Source organism: Sphaeramia orbicularis, chromosome 1, assembly GCF_902148855.1.
Source record: "Sphaeramia orbicularis chromosome 1, fSphaOr1.1, whole genome shotgun sequence".
In the NCBI taxonomy this organism is placed as follows: Eukaryota; Metazoa; Chordata; class Actinopteri; order Kurtiformes; family Apogonidae; genus Sphaeramia; species Sphaeramia orbicularis.
This window is the reverse complement of record NC_043957.1, coordinates 32,140,279-32,153,930: the sequence shown is the minus strand read 5'-3', so window position 1 is coordinate 32,153,930 and position 13,652 is coordinate 32,140,279.

Here is a 13,652-nt window from a genome sequence, read left to right as displayed (position 1 = left end):
CACGGCAATTAAATTGTTTCAGATGACTGAAGAAAGCTGAAATATTAACCCACATAGACATAAACAGCCACCAGCGACCAAAATAATCTGCTGGTTTAAAATGTTTGATAACTTCTGAACCACTAATCCTAAATAATTCATGTAAAGTGCCATTTCTCAGCTTTTCAGCATCAGATGTGACCCATTTGGATGTTCAGACACGCCCTAGAGAACGTGGGAATACTGTCATCTTCTGCGACACTCATTTATTAATAAAACCCATGTAGCTTGACAAATGACAGTGGTTGTGGATGCTTGTTTTTATGTTCACTTAATGTTAAATATTAGCTGTTTTCTGCATTATCAGTTTTCTCTGATTTGATATTAGAACCTTTGAATTTACTCTGAGCTTTTATGAACATTTACGTGTAAACAGTAAATTGAATATAGGGAAATACCTAATTTTCATACAAGAATGCAGTATACAAAGGATAATATTAGACAAAATGATGATAAATCACTTAAGAAAGGATAAATGTATGGAAAAATTCATTTGGAAGTTAGCTAACATGTTTTCTTTGTTCAGTCATATGGAACAAACCTTTTTTGAAAAAGCTACCAATAGACAGCTTGTGTAAAAATGAGAAATTGACTGTACACGCACTTAAAGGTTCAGCGTTTGATATTTAGTGTCAGATAGGGGTGAAGTTACAGTCGGCAATCAAGTGCATATCCCTTTGCAACTTCCTCTAAGGCACCCAAAAGAATCCACAGAAGTCCCCCATTAGAGTCAATGACTGTCCTGTTCTGGAGTTTTAAGTTAAGGGAATATTACCTCTGGTCCACACTCATTTACAACAAGTGGTGCCAGGCACAACAAACCCCGCCCCTCGCACGTATTGTAGTTTATTTTGGCATCAATCCAGCTGATATCATATGTCTATACTTGTGCTGATTTCAACATATCAGTTGCCTCCATATATGTGCCAAATTTGAAGTAACCTGAAAAAAAAAGATGTTTTTATAGACATGTGAAATGTCACCCATTATAAGTAAATGGGATGGGAAAAAAATGATTAAAAAAAGATTTTAAAAAATTTTACTTTGACCTACTTTTTCCAAATTGTAATCACTGGAAATCTATAAACCTAATTACCTCCACCAAGGAGATTATGTTTTCATTAGGGTTTGTCAGTTTATTTGTCTGTTAGCAAGATTACTCAAAAAGTTATGGATGGATTTTGATGAAATTTTCAGGAAATGTTGATATTGGCACAAGGAACAAATGCTTAAATTTTGGTAGTGATCGGGGGTACTGATCTGCCTTGGTGGAGGTCTGCGCTCTCCGAGTGCTTTTCTAGTTTGGTATGAATTCAACCAATAGTTTTGCTGCTACAGACATTTGAAATTTCATCCATTATAAGTAAATGGGGAAAAAAAAGATTTAAAAATTCATAAAAAATTCAAACTTTGACCTACTTTTCCCAAAATATAATCAGATCTATTCTGGGTCACTGGCAATCTATAAACCCAATTTGGTATGAATTCAAGCAATAGTTTTGCTGCTAGCGTGTTGACAGACAAATAAACAAATGAACAAACCACACCAAAAACAGAACCCCTTGCCTCTCCTTCAGCGGGCAGAGTAATAGCTGAACATAGGTGTTGTACTTTGGTGCTGGATTTCACTGCCACAAAAACAGAATAAAGGGGGAAAGACCAAGAAGAAGTCAGCTCTTAGCTAGAGAGATTACACACTGTCCAAATTAAATAAAGTCTATATCTTACTCTGTGTCCTTTTTCACTGACTACAGATGGAACACATGCTCATATATTAAAACCCTATATCACCCAGAGCACCTTGTACCAGCGTCCACACTCCCACCTAGACAGGATGTAAGTGAGGAGAAGCATAGGCTGCAGAAGCATAGGCTAAATTAGACCTTTGGGTAATGTTCCATCATTTTAAAGATAATACCAAGAATGCAAGTCTATTTAACTCCTACCACCTCTCGGGTAACCCGTTTCTCTGACAAATCCCTTCAGGAGCCGGTGTAGAGTGTGCTTTCCATTAGAGGTTGTCCATGAATCACTGCAGGTCTGTCTCAGTGGCGGCAGGAAGACTTGATGTTTGGTACAGTCTATATCACAGCAACGCCAGTTTGTTCATCTCTGCCAGAGACTCTCCATAGGGTACACAGAAAATAAGTACTGAAAGAGTAGTAAAGATGACAGCACATTTTTTCTACAGAAAATGTGCTGCTAAAATGTAATATTTCAGCCATGGACCTTACTCAGATGACAATAAAAACGAGACCCAAGCATTTCACATATATCTGGGCATATATCTTCAGCAGAAAGAAATGTAGGTTAATTGGATAATATGAATGGTTATAGTGTGCATTCTTAGCTCTTCAGTCATAGTGTTAGTCATCTCATAATCAAGGATTGTGATCTCACTATATGTGAAAACTTACGTATATATGTAATCCTATTACAAATGAACTGTTAATAAGGACATGTGCTTTCGTATGTATCTTCTAATGGAGGCTAACAGTCATTGATAATAATAAAAATGTGCTTTGTACTTAGTTTTACAGGTCATTCCTTATCTTTGTTTCAGCCTGTACTTCCTCGCTGCATGTTGTCTCTTGACATTTAATCATAAAGTTTTTATATCTAAGATTCAAATAAAGGAAATCTCTCCGAGCTGGTTTATAAGGCAGGAATGGGGCAAAGTTTATGGCATCTTTCAGACAAATAACATCAATTCCCTTACTCTTCCCTGTCATTTACAGGCTCATACTTTGGCTACTTGTGTCTCCAAGGCAGATCAGGGGAAGCAGAGGAGCATCACAGCCAATGAATCATCATGAAACCGAGGGGGTGTAAACCTCACAGGCCTCCTTACAACCTCATCATATAGAGCAGAAGTCCCGTCGCGCAGTCATCACCCTGACAGCTTCAATGCCCCATTTAGCACCCAGTGTTTGGATGCCTTTGCCTGCGTGTGAATGTAGACACAAAACCTACACTGCCATCTACACACCAGCATCTAAATACATTTACAGATAATATTCTGGACGTTGCCACAGATAGAACCCTGCCCCCAAAACTCATGACTGCAGTGACTAAATCCCATAAGTCTAATGCTTCAGTGTTGCTGTCAGCAATATAACTGACCCCAGCCATGAAAAATTGGTATTATATGGGTCTGGGTCACGCAAGGGTTGACCAGTTCTGATATATGTACAGTGCAGAGAAGAATGAAGAAGTAGCATGTGGATGAAAGGGCCTTAGTGAAATTAGATTGAATGAAATGTTTGTTATCCTCCCAGTAAATACAGAGATTAAGATCAAGTTTCATCAGTACATGCACGTACATGCAAACCATTGAACAGACTGCACATACTTATGCAGACCAGCGTTCATTTTCTATATCCTCGTAACCATAAGCAATAGTTTTACATGAAATACAAACAACAAAATACTGATAAAAATCCCTGTTCAAAAAAAAATTGACAGCATCTCATCCTGAATTTTTGGCTTTTCTTGCTTTTCCTCAGTCTCTAGTTGCTTTTCCATAGGACATCTGCGCAAAACTTTACCGATATTAACTAAATGTCAAAAAAACAGAAGTGCGTAATATCGTTTTTTGCATTAAATCACAATTGCAATGATTTCTTTATTTATTATCGCAAGATGACACAAGAAGTCATTCCATAAACATGGTGACAAACGTAAATATGGTGTTGATTTACAGATATATTCATCATTATAATATATTAGCCCTCTATCTCGTACTAAATGAAAAAATGATTTAGCTTCCTGGTGTGTCCACACATACTGCGACATATCTCTTCTTTTTCTTTGCTCATTGTAACATACATCAACATCCGGTTCCTTAATTCACCTGACTCTAGTTGCGAAAAAACATCTTTCCATTGCAGTTTTGCGTGATATACCATTTGCGCTACGCCCAAAAAACCACCTCTTGCCAGTGCAAAAACTTTTGTAAGTCTCGATAAATGAGACTTTTGGTGAAATTGGCGTTTTTCCATTAGGTAAATTTTTATGCGCAAGTTATATTTGCGCAATATGAGGGTCAATGGAAAAGTGACTTCTTTGTGTCACTTCTTTTACAGACAGTTGAGAAGGTTAAGTAAATGTTCACTCTTAGTTTTTTTAAGACCTTTGATTCACATTATGTTGGATCCCAACAGTCCTTGGGTCATCCAGATTTACTCAAGGAGCTAAGTTAGCTAGAATGAATTTAAAAAGATGGCTCTTTGAAAATACTGAAATTCTCTCATGATAGCAGGGAAGAAATTGATTTGCCGTTGTTCTGTCACAGATGCTACTCAACTATTCAAAGCTGAAGAAACAATGTAATGTTAGAACCAGTGACACAAGACTTGGACCCAAATGCACAACCAACAGACAGGAATAAAGTTAAAGAGTGTTTATTAAACACGGACAAAATTAACTGTTCACAAAAAGGTTTCGTTAAGGAGTCTTCGCAGGTCAGACTGTGTGAATTCGTCACGGCGTCCGAGACCAGCAAGGGAAACTCTCTGCCCGGGTCGGGAGCACACGAGGGTAACCCGACTAGGAGGAAACAGAGGAGAGTCAGGGGACAGACCAGGTCATACACAGAGGATCCAGAAAACAGGCAATGGTACATGGGGATAAAGCAAAGCACTAACCGTGAGTCCAGGCAAAAGTCGAAAACCAGTGAGGCAGAATCAGGCAGAGGTACAGACAGGGATCAGGCAGGCTCAGAAGACAAGGAACAAACCGGGTCAGGAACGAACAGACAGGCAGACGAACAGGTTCAGAGAATCGCTGGTAAGTAGACACAACACAAGGAAGGAATACGAACTGGCACAGGACAGGGGAAAACACAGGGCTTATATACACAGAAGGGAGGGAAGACAATGAGACACAGGTGGAACAAATCAGGGCGGAGACAGGTAATCAACACAGGTGAAACAATCAGGGAGAGGAAGCAAAGACACCAGACATGACACAAGAGGAGGATTAACAAAATAAAACAGGAAATGACACACAAGACAGACAAAACATACAAGAGTCCAAGTACTGATATGACAGTACCCCCCCCCTAGGGGACGGCTCCAGACGGCCCAGGGACCTCAGGATGGCGCTGATGGAAGTCCCTGATGAGGTCCGGGTCCAGAATGAAGGACGCCGGTACCCAGGACCTTTCCTCCGGCCCGTAGCCCTCCCAGTCCACCAGATACTGAAAACCACGGCCACGGCGACGGGCCGCCAGAAGACGACGCACAGCATATGCTGGTCCTCCATCCACGATCCGGGGTGGTGGTGGGGGCTGGGTGGGGGGTACCAGTCGGCTCTCCTTACAAGGCTTGACCTGGCTGACGTGGAACGTGGGGTGGATCTTCATGGTCCTAGGTAGCCGTAGGCGGACAGACACAGGGTTAATCACTTTAGAGACAGGAAAAGGTCCAACAAACCTGGGAGCCAGCTTACGGCTTTCCACCCTCAGAGGCAGATGGCGCGTGGAAAGCCACACCCGCTGGTCCCGCTGGTAGGACGGTGCCGGAGTTCTGTGACGGTCGGCCATGATCTTGTAGTAGCCGGTTGATTTTAACAAAGCCCGTCTGGCCTGTAACCAGGTCCTCCTACAGCGGCGGATAAGGGCTTGGGCCGAGGGAACGCTGACCTCCTTCTCAGAAGCGGACAACAGGGGTGGCTGATATCCGTAGACCACATGGAACGGGGAGAGTCCTGAGGAGGCGCAGGGAAGGGAATTGTGTGCGACCTCCACCCACATGAGCTGACGACTCCAGGACGCTGGGCTGTGAGTGGCCAAAATCCGCAGGCCGGACTCCAGCACCTGGTTGACCCGCTCCGTCTGGCTGTTGGTCTGGGGATGATAACCAGAAGACAGACTAACAGATGCCCCAATGAGGGCGCAAAAGGCTCGCCAGAAACGGGCCACAAACTGAGGTCCCCTATCAGAAACCACGTCTCTGGGAAAACCATGGATTCTACAGACATTAAACAGGACCGCCTCCGCTGTCTCTTTAGCGGAGGGGAGTTTGGGCATAGCCACAAAATGGGCCATTTTAGAGAATCTATCTACAATAGTGAGTACCGTATTGTAACCATCAGAAGATGGGAGACCAGTTACAAAGTCCAAGGAGATGGCCGACCAGGGTCTCTTGGGGACCGGTAAAGGCCGTAACAGGCCCGCAGGTGCCGAATGCGATGTCTTGCACAGGTGGGACATGCTGCCACGTATTCCGAAACCTCCTTCTCCATATTAGGCCACCAGAAACGTTGCCTTATGACAAACATGGTGCGCTGAACCCCTGGGTGGCACGACAACTTGGAGGTATGAGCCCAGTGAATCACCTGAGGACGGACACACACAGGGACAAACAACCGACCAGGAGGTACCCCCACCGGCACATCACAGTCCTCAAGAGCTTCAATAACCGTCTTCTCGATAGACCAGTGAAAAGCCCCCACCACACAGGAATCAGGTAAAATGGTGACAGGTTCAGAGACAGATTTAGTGGGGGAAAATCTTCTGGACAGAGCGTCCGGTTTACCGTTCTTAGAACCCGGCCGATAGGAAAGGGAAAAATTAAACCGGGTAAAAAAAAGAGCCCACCTGGCCTGACGAGAGTTCAGCCGCTTTGCAGACCGCAGATACTCCAAGTTCTTGTGGTCGGTCCAGACCAAAAAAGGAATCTCCGTACCCTCCAGCCAATGCCTCCACTCCTCCAGCGCCACCTTAATGGCCAGCAACTCCCGGTTACCGATGTCATAATTCCTCTCCGGTTTAGATAACCTCCGCGACAGGAAGGCACAAGGATGAAGTCTGCCATCACTCGGGGATCTCTGGGAAATGACGGCTCCCACTCCCACATCAGAAGCATCAACCTCAACCACAAACTGCAAAGCAGGGTCAGGAACGGACAGGATGGGAGCCGTGGTGAAAGCCCTCTTAAGACGGGCAAACGCCGCTTCCGCCTCAGAGCTCCACCTGAAAGTAGTCTTAGGAGAGGTGAGGGCATGTAAAGGGGCAGCCACATTGCTGAAACCCCGAATAAACTTGCGGTAAAAATTAGCGAAACCTAGGAATCTTTGTACCTCCTTACGAGAAGCAGGGGTCGGCCAATCCCTCACCGCACTGATCTTATCCGGGTCCATCTGGACGTTTCCTTCACTGATAATGAAGCCTAGGAAAGACACTGATGCTTGGTGGAACTCGCACTTCTCAGCTTTGACATAAAGCTGGTTTTGCAGGAGTCTTTGTAGGACCTGTCGAACGTGTAGGACATGTGTCTCTTCATCTGGGGAGAAGATCAAAATATCGTCCAGATAGACAAAAACAAACTGGTTCAACATGTCCCGAAGGACATCGTTGACCAAAGCCTGAAAAACAGCTGGAGCGTTAGTCAGGCCAAAAGGCATCACCAAATACTCATAGTGACCACTAGGAGTATTAAAAGCGGTCTTCCACTCATCCCCCTCCCTTATTCTAACCAGGTGATAAGCGTTTCTGAGGTCTAATTTGGTGAAGATTCGAGCGCCATGTAAAAGCTTGAATGCTGATGACATCAGAGGAAGTGGATAACGGTTACGAATAGTAATATCATTGAGTCCTCTATAGTCAATACAGGGTCTCAGGGTCTTGTCTTTCTTATCCACAAAAAAGAACCCCGCCCCCGCCGGGGACGAGGAGGGCCGAATCAGACCTGCTGCTAATGACTCGTCTATGTATTTCTGCATAGCAGCAGTCTCAGGACCAGACAGAGAATATAACCTCCCCCTAGGGGGACAGGAGCCAGGGCGAAGGTCTATAGCACAATCATATGGCCTGTGCGGAGGTAAAGAGGTGGCTCGGGACTTACTGAAAACCTGTTTAAGGTCATGATATTGTATGGGCACCTTATTCAGCGCTGGAAAATCCGTCATTTCTTCAGAGGCCACCTGGACCGGAGCCACCGAAACAGACTCAGCTGGGGACAAAAAGTCAGAGTCATTGTGTACTATTCCACAAGAAAAACAGTCTTTACCCCAGGACCGGACCTCCCCCGTACTCCAGTCCAGCTGGGGATTGTGCCGCTGGAGCCAAGGGAAACCCAGGATGAGCGGGTGAGCCGTAGAGTGATAAACATGGAAGGAGAGGGACTCCGTGTGTCCGTCAGCAAAACGGACAGTCACAGGCTGGGTCTGATGGGTAATCCTGCAGATGATGTGGTCATCCAACGCTCGTGCCTCTAGTGGTCGCTCGAGAGAAGATAGGGAAAGACCCAGCTTAAGGGCGAGTTGGTCGTCCATTAGATTGGCGTCCGAGCCGGAGTCTATCAGAACCGGGTGCTGTAACGACAGAGATTCAGAACAGAGGCAGACCAGGGGAAGCTGACGGGACAGACTTGACATACACAGAGTCCGACTGAGCAATGTATCCTCACCTGGAGAGGACCCTTTCTTGTTAGGGCATGTTCTCACCCGGTGGCCCTCCTGACCACAGTAAAGGCAGAGACCCGCCGCCAGTCGGCGCCGATGTTCCTCCGCCGAAAGCCTGGTGCGACCTAACTGCATGTCCTCTCCTTTAACATCGTCACCGGCCTCGGCCGCCAGTGAAGGGAGATGGGAAGGTGAGGGACTGGCAGCCGATCGTTCGTCTGCTGGTTCAGCCTGCCAAACAGACATCTGGTCCGAGGTGTGGATGGCCGCCGCGATGACCTCCTCCAGCGTCTGCAGCTCCCGCCGGAGAGCCATCTCCCGACCGATGGTGCAATTGAGACCAGACTGAAAAGCACTAATTAGAGACAGTTCGTTCCAACCTGCCTCGACAGACAGCGAACGGAACCGGCTTACGTATTGCCGGATAGACAAACTCCCTTGTCTTAACCTCATGAGCTGTTGCCCCGCCTGCTGCCCCCGTACAGGGTGATCGTACACACGCTTTAATTCCAAACATAAACTGTCAAAAGAGTGTGTGACCGGTGAACCACTCTCAAAAAGAGCGTTAAAATAGCTTAACGGGGGACCCTCCAGTAAACTAGCAACATAAGCAATCTTAGCTGCATCACCAGAAAAACGGCGAGGCTGAGCCTCAAAAATCAGCTGGAGCTGGGTAAAAAAGTTTCTACAAGTGTCAGGATCTCCAGCATACTTGTTAGGCGGAGGAATGTTAGGTTCGTCGGCGGAACGAACTTTAGACACCACCTCCACTGGTTCGACAGGGGAACTAGGTTCAGGAGACCGAGTGTTAGAAATCTGGGACATCTGGACCGATAATTGATTCATTTTGTCCATGAGAGAGTGTAGCACTTGCTCGTGCCCCCCCAACCGTTGCCCCTGCGAACGGATAGCCTCTCTGACCTGGTCTAGGTTGGCTGGGTCCATGCTTGGCCAGTTCGTACTGTTAGAACCAGTGACACAAGACTTGGACCCAAATGCACAACCAACAGACAGGAATAAAGTTAAAGAGTGTTTATTAAACACGGACAAAATTAACAGTTCACAAAAAGGTTTCGTTAAGGAGTCTTCGCAGGTCAGACTGTGTGAATTCGTCACGGCGTCCGAGACTAGCAAGGGAAACTCTCTGCCCGGGTCGGGAGCACACGAGGGTAACCCGACTAGGAGGAAACAGAGGAGAGTCAGGGGACAGACCAGGTCATACACAGAGGATCCAGAAAACAGGCAATGGTACATGGGGATAAAGCAAAGCACTAACCGTGAGTCCAGGCAAAAGTCGAAAACCAGTGAGGCAGAATCAGGCAGAGGTACAGACAGGGATCAGGCAGGCTCAGAAGACGAGGAACAAACCGGGTCAGGAACGAACAGACAGGCAGACGAACAGGTTCAGAGAATCGCTGGTAAGTATACACAACACAAGGAAGGAATACGAACTGGCACAGGACAGGGGAAAACACAGGGCTTATATACACAGAAGGGAGGGAAGACAATGAGACACAGGTGGAACAAATCAGGGCGGAGACAGGTAATCAACACAGGTGAAACAATCAGGGAGAGGAAGCAAAGACACCAGACATGACACAAGAGGAGGATTAACAAAATAAAACAGGAAATGACACACAAGACAGACAAAACATACAAGAGTCCAAGTACTGATATGACATGTAATACCATACATCATCCACATCAGGTTTGCTCAGCCTAGTAGTGCATTCCTGGAAAACATACATTGCTATAGAAAGACCTGTAAACTGTAATCACAATACAGATGTAAAGCTCCAAATATTTTCAGAATCAAAATAAAGAAATTAGAAGTTAAAGCAGTGTACACTCCATGTGTTCTAAATGAAAACTATTCTGCTGCTGTGTAAATTAAGTATAAATCAGTCTTGCATTTACAGACCTATTTATACACTTACATTCACACACACCTTCCTCCTGCAGTTTGTGTCTCTATGGAACACACAAATCTATTTCATGCTGTTATGTAAAAGTAAAGTTCATATATCTTGGTTGGTGGAGCTACTATGTTGGGCTTTTTTGCAACAGTATGCACAGTTGAGATTTATTACAGCTGTCAGTTGTCTGTTTTTATCTTCTTCTTCACTGAAAATTCAAGTGATTGGTCAAAATTGGTCAAAATTTAGTTATCTTAACCAGAACTAAGTAGGTTTTGATGTCACTGGGCAAAAATGTAAAAAAAAAAAAAAAAAAAAAAAAAAAAAAACAAACCTCACCTGTGATAGATATTTGAAGACCCTGGTCACATTTTTGGACAATTGAAGTTGAGCATTTAGCTAAGTCCACCCTGTAAATATTTTAAACAGACTTTTTTTTGGTACTTTTAGCACCAGGGTCTTCAAATGTCTATCACAGGCGAGTTTTTTTTAACGTTTTTGCCCAATGACATCAAAACCTACATAGTTCTAGATAAAATAATTAAATAGCGTCACAATTGAAGTATATTTCTGATCTGTACTGCTATTTCATGCCAATTAAACATAGACTACTAAATCAAAGTGCTGAGTGATACCCTCAGATACTATTTTATCTGCACTTCACCTACAGTACATATTGGATGACCATAGTGGTTTCTGGGTAAATAGGTCCAGGGTATGGGCCTCCAGCGAGGTGGAGACTCAGCCAAACAATTAGAGCCGCAAGGGGAAAACGTGGTGGAGAGACTCCTCCAACCTCTACAGCCTAAACTAGGTCTTCCATTCATCCTCCAGAGACAATGGGGTAGAATGGGGGTGAACGAGTGTTTGAATGAGCGAGTGAGGAGTTTGAGGCTGTTGAGTGGTTGGTGCCAGGCGAGCTCAAAGGTTTAAGTTGTGTGTGTGTGTGTGTGTGTGTGTGTGTGTGTGTGCACGTGTATACTTCATCGCCTGCTGGCAACACCTCTATACGTGACTTATACGCACAATCATACGCAACAACAGACAGAAGGAGCCTCTATAGTAAAGCATTGCAACCCGGTTCTAGGTCCTCCACAATCCAAATATGTCTTCCTATTGAACATCTGTGCTTCATCAAAAGCAAACAGCTCTCGTCTATTCATCTCCCACTCTTATAGCTCCTGAATGGTGATTTGGTGTGTATTGTTAAGCCTTCTGGTCATGAACCCTACTCTGTGATATTTTACTCCCAGGGAGGTTTTTAAAAAAGTGAAATGGGCCTTTAGTACCGCATTTCCATGGTTGATTACATGTCTAATGTGAGTCTTTCTCCTTCTCCTCCTATTCTGCTTTGCACTGAACATTAAAATGAGTTATGGCTTAAGCTGCAGCTGTATGTAGAAGGACGTCCTGCTCTTCTTTTTTCCCTTTTTGAATCATGTATAATATGCAGTTGTCCGAATCTTAATCCACTGGTTGTTGAAAACGACTTTGGTGAGAAGTTATTACTCTGTTGAATTATTCAGACATGATCTTTTAGGGGGGATGTCTGGCCTCCCCCCCCCCCCCCCCCCCCCCCCCCCAAAAAAAAAAAAAAAGTCTGGGCAGAGACAATGAGCTATGTGAACAATTTGGGCGAGTCAATCGGCAACTCCCAGCCAAATACAGCCTCTCTTTGTGTGCCAAGGAGATAGTAGACACCGACAAGAAGAAAGACAAGGGAAAAGTTGACATTTCATACTGAGAGAGTAATAGGAAAGGGCTAAACAGAACAATGTTTCTTTCTTTCTTTCTTTCTTTCTTTCTTTCTTTCTTTCTTTCTTTCTTTCTTTCTTTCTTTCTTTCTTTCAAGAGATCACCTACATTCTCAAGAATATGTCATTTTCTCTCATGTGTGTTGCTGTTTTTGTGCTTGTGTATGTCTGTGTGTAGTGCAGAAAAGGGTAGCTATCCCCCTCCTCAGACAAAGGGCGCAGATGGCCAGCCCTACTCAGCTTTGGGGTGGGGTACAAGCAGACGTCTGCGAGGGAGCGCCGTGCCCTCCCATGGAGTTCATTTCAGTTCCCTACTGAAAGAGCCGGCAGACAGGGGGGCCCTGCTTATAACAAGAAGGGCTTAGAGACTGTGAACTCACCCCCAACAGCCCAACGTCTCCTCACCACTGGCCCATGACCCCTTGGTCCTCACCGGGTCACATGCACAGTTGAGAAGGTGGGAGGAATGCCAAGAAAATGAGAGACATGAAGACATGGAGGAGAAGCTAATCATAAAAAAAGTTGTTTTTTGAACTAGCAAGAGTTCAGATTGCATTCACTGTGTCAACACAGGCTGAAAATACTGCTGAGACATTTAAACCTGACACATTGAATAAAACATACAGCAAGGTTCATCTCATCAAAGAGTTGCTCACTTGTGTTATATGTGAATTTGCAAATCTGAGAGAAGTGCCAAAGATAATTAATACCCTGTCACCAAATTGCAGGTGCTCTATTTAGAAACAGCAAATTATTTATTTTTCCAAGATGAGTGTCTGATAAATTATGGTAATCTACTCCACATGCAAAATCAAACAGAGGGAAGAAGTGACCACTGGTATACAAAGACACTGAAGAAAGATAATGAAGAAGAAAGTATGCTTTACTGAGAGAAGGTGGACTGTATGTGGTCACAGAGTAAAACCTCTGTGGTGCTATCATCCCTCCCAAACTTGACCCAGAGTACTTAGTCGCCTTGTTTTGGTTAATTTAACCCACATCAGACAGTGTGTTCTTGTTTTGGAAGATCTCCCAGGTCTGCTTGGATAACAAGGTCAAACTGCTTCAATATGGTTGATTAGCGGTGAGCTGATCACAGACATGTTTAGGCTGCACCGACGTATGACAACATACATTGTCTACTTTCCCCTAAGCAGAGTTTGATTAAGGGCAGCAGTCGATGAGGGATAATCTGCAGGTGATTATCTGTGGTAGATAGGAAAGAAGAGAGGGGTGAACATTCATAATTCCTATGTAATACACAGCACTTAGTCCCTTTGACCCAATGACCCATATCCTGTCTTGCAGAAGGGGGAGCATATATTGTGATACTGAAAGGCTTACAATGGCTTATCTAGAGGGACCTCAGGCACAGTGAGGCGCTTGTCAGCCCACTCCTGATCCAGGGGGATTTGACCACAATATGTGCATTATAATGGGCAGTGGGATGTATGTAGGCGCTCTGGCAGCTGTCCCATGCACTGTACAGAAAGTATAGTAGCTGTGTGTGTCTTGTTCATGGAGCAAGAAAGGGAGG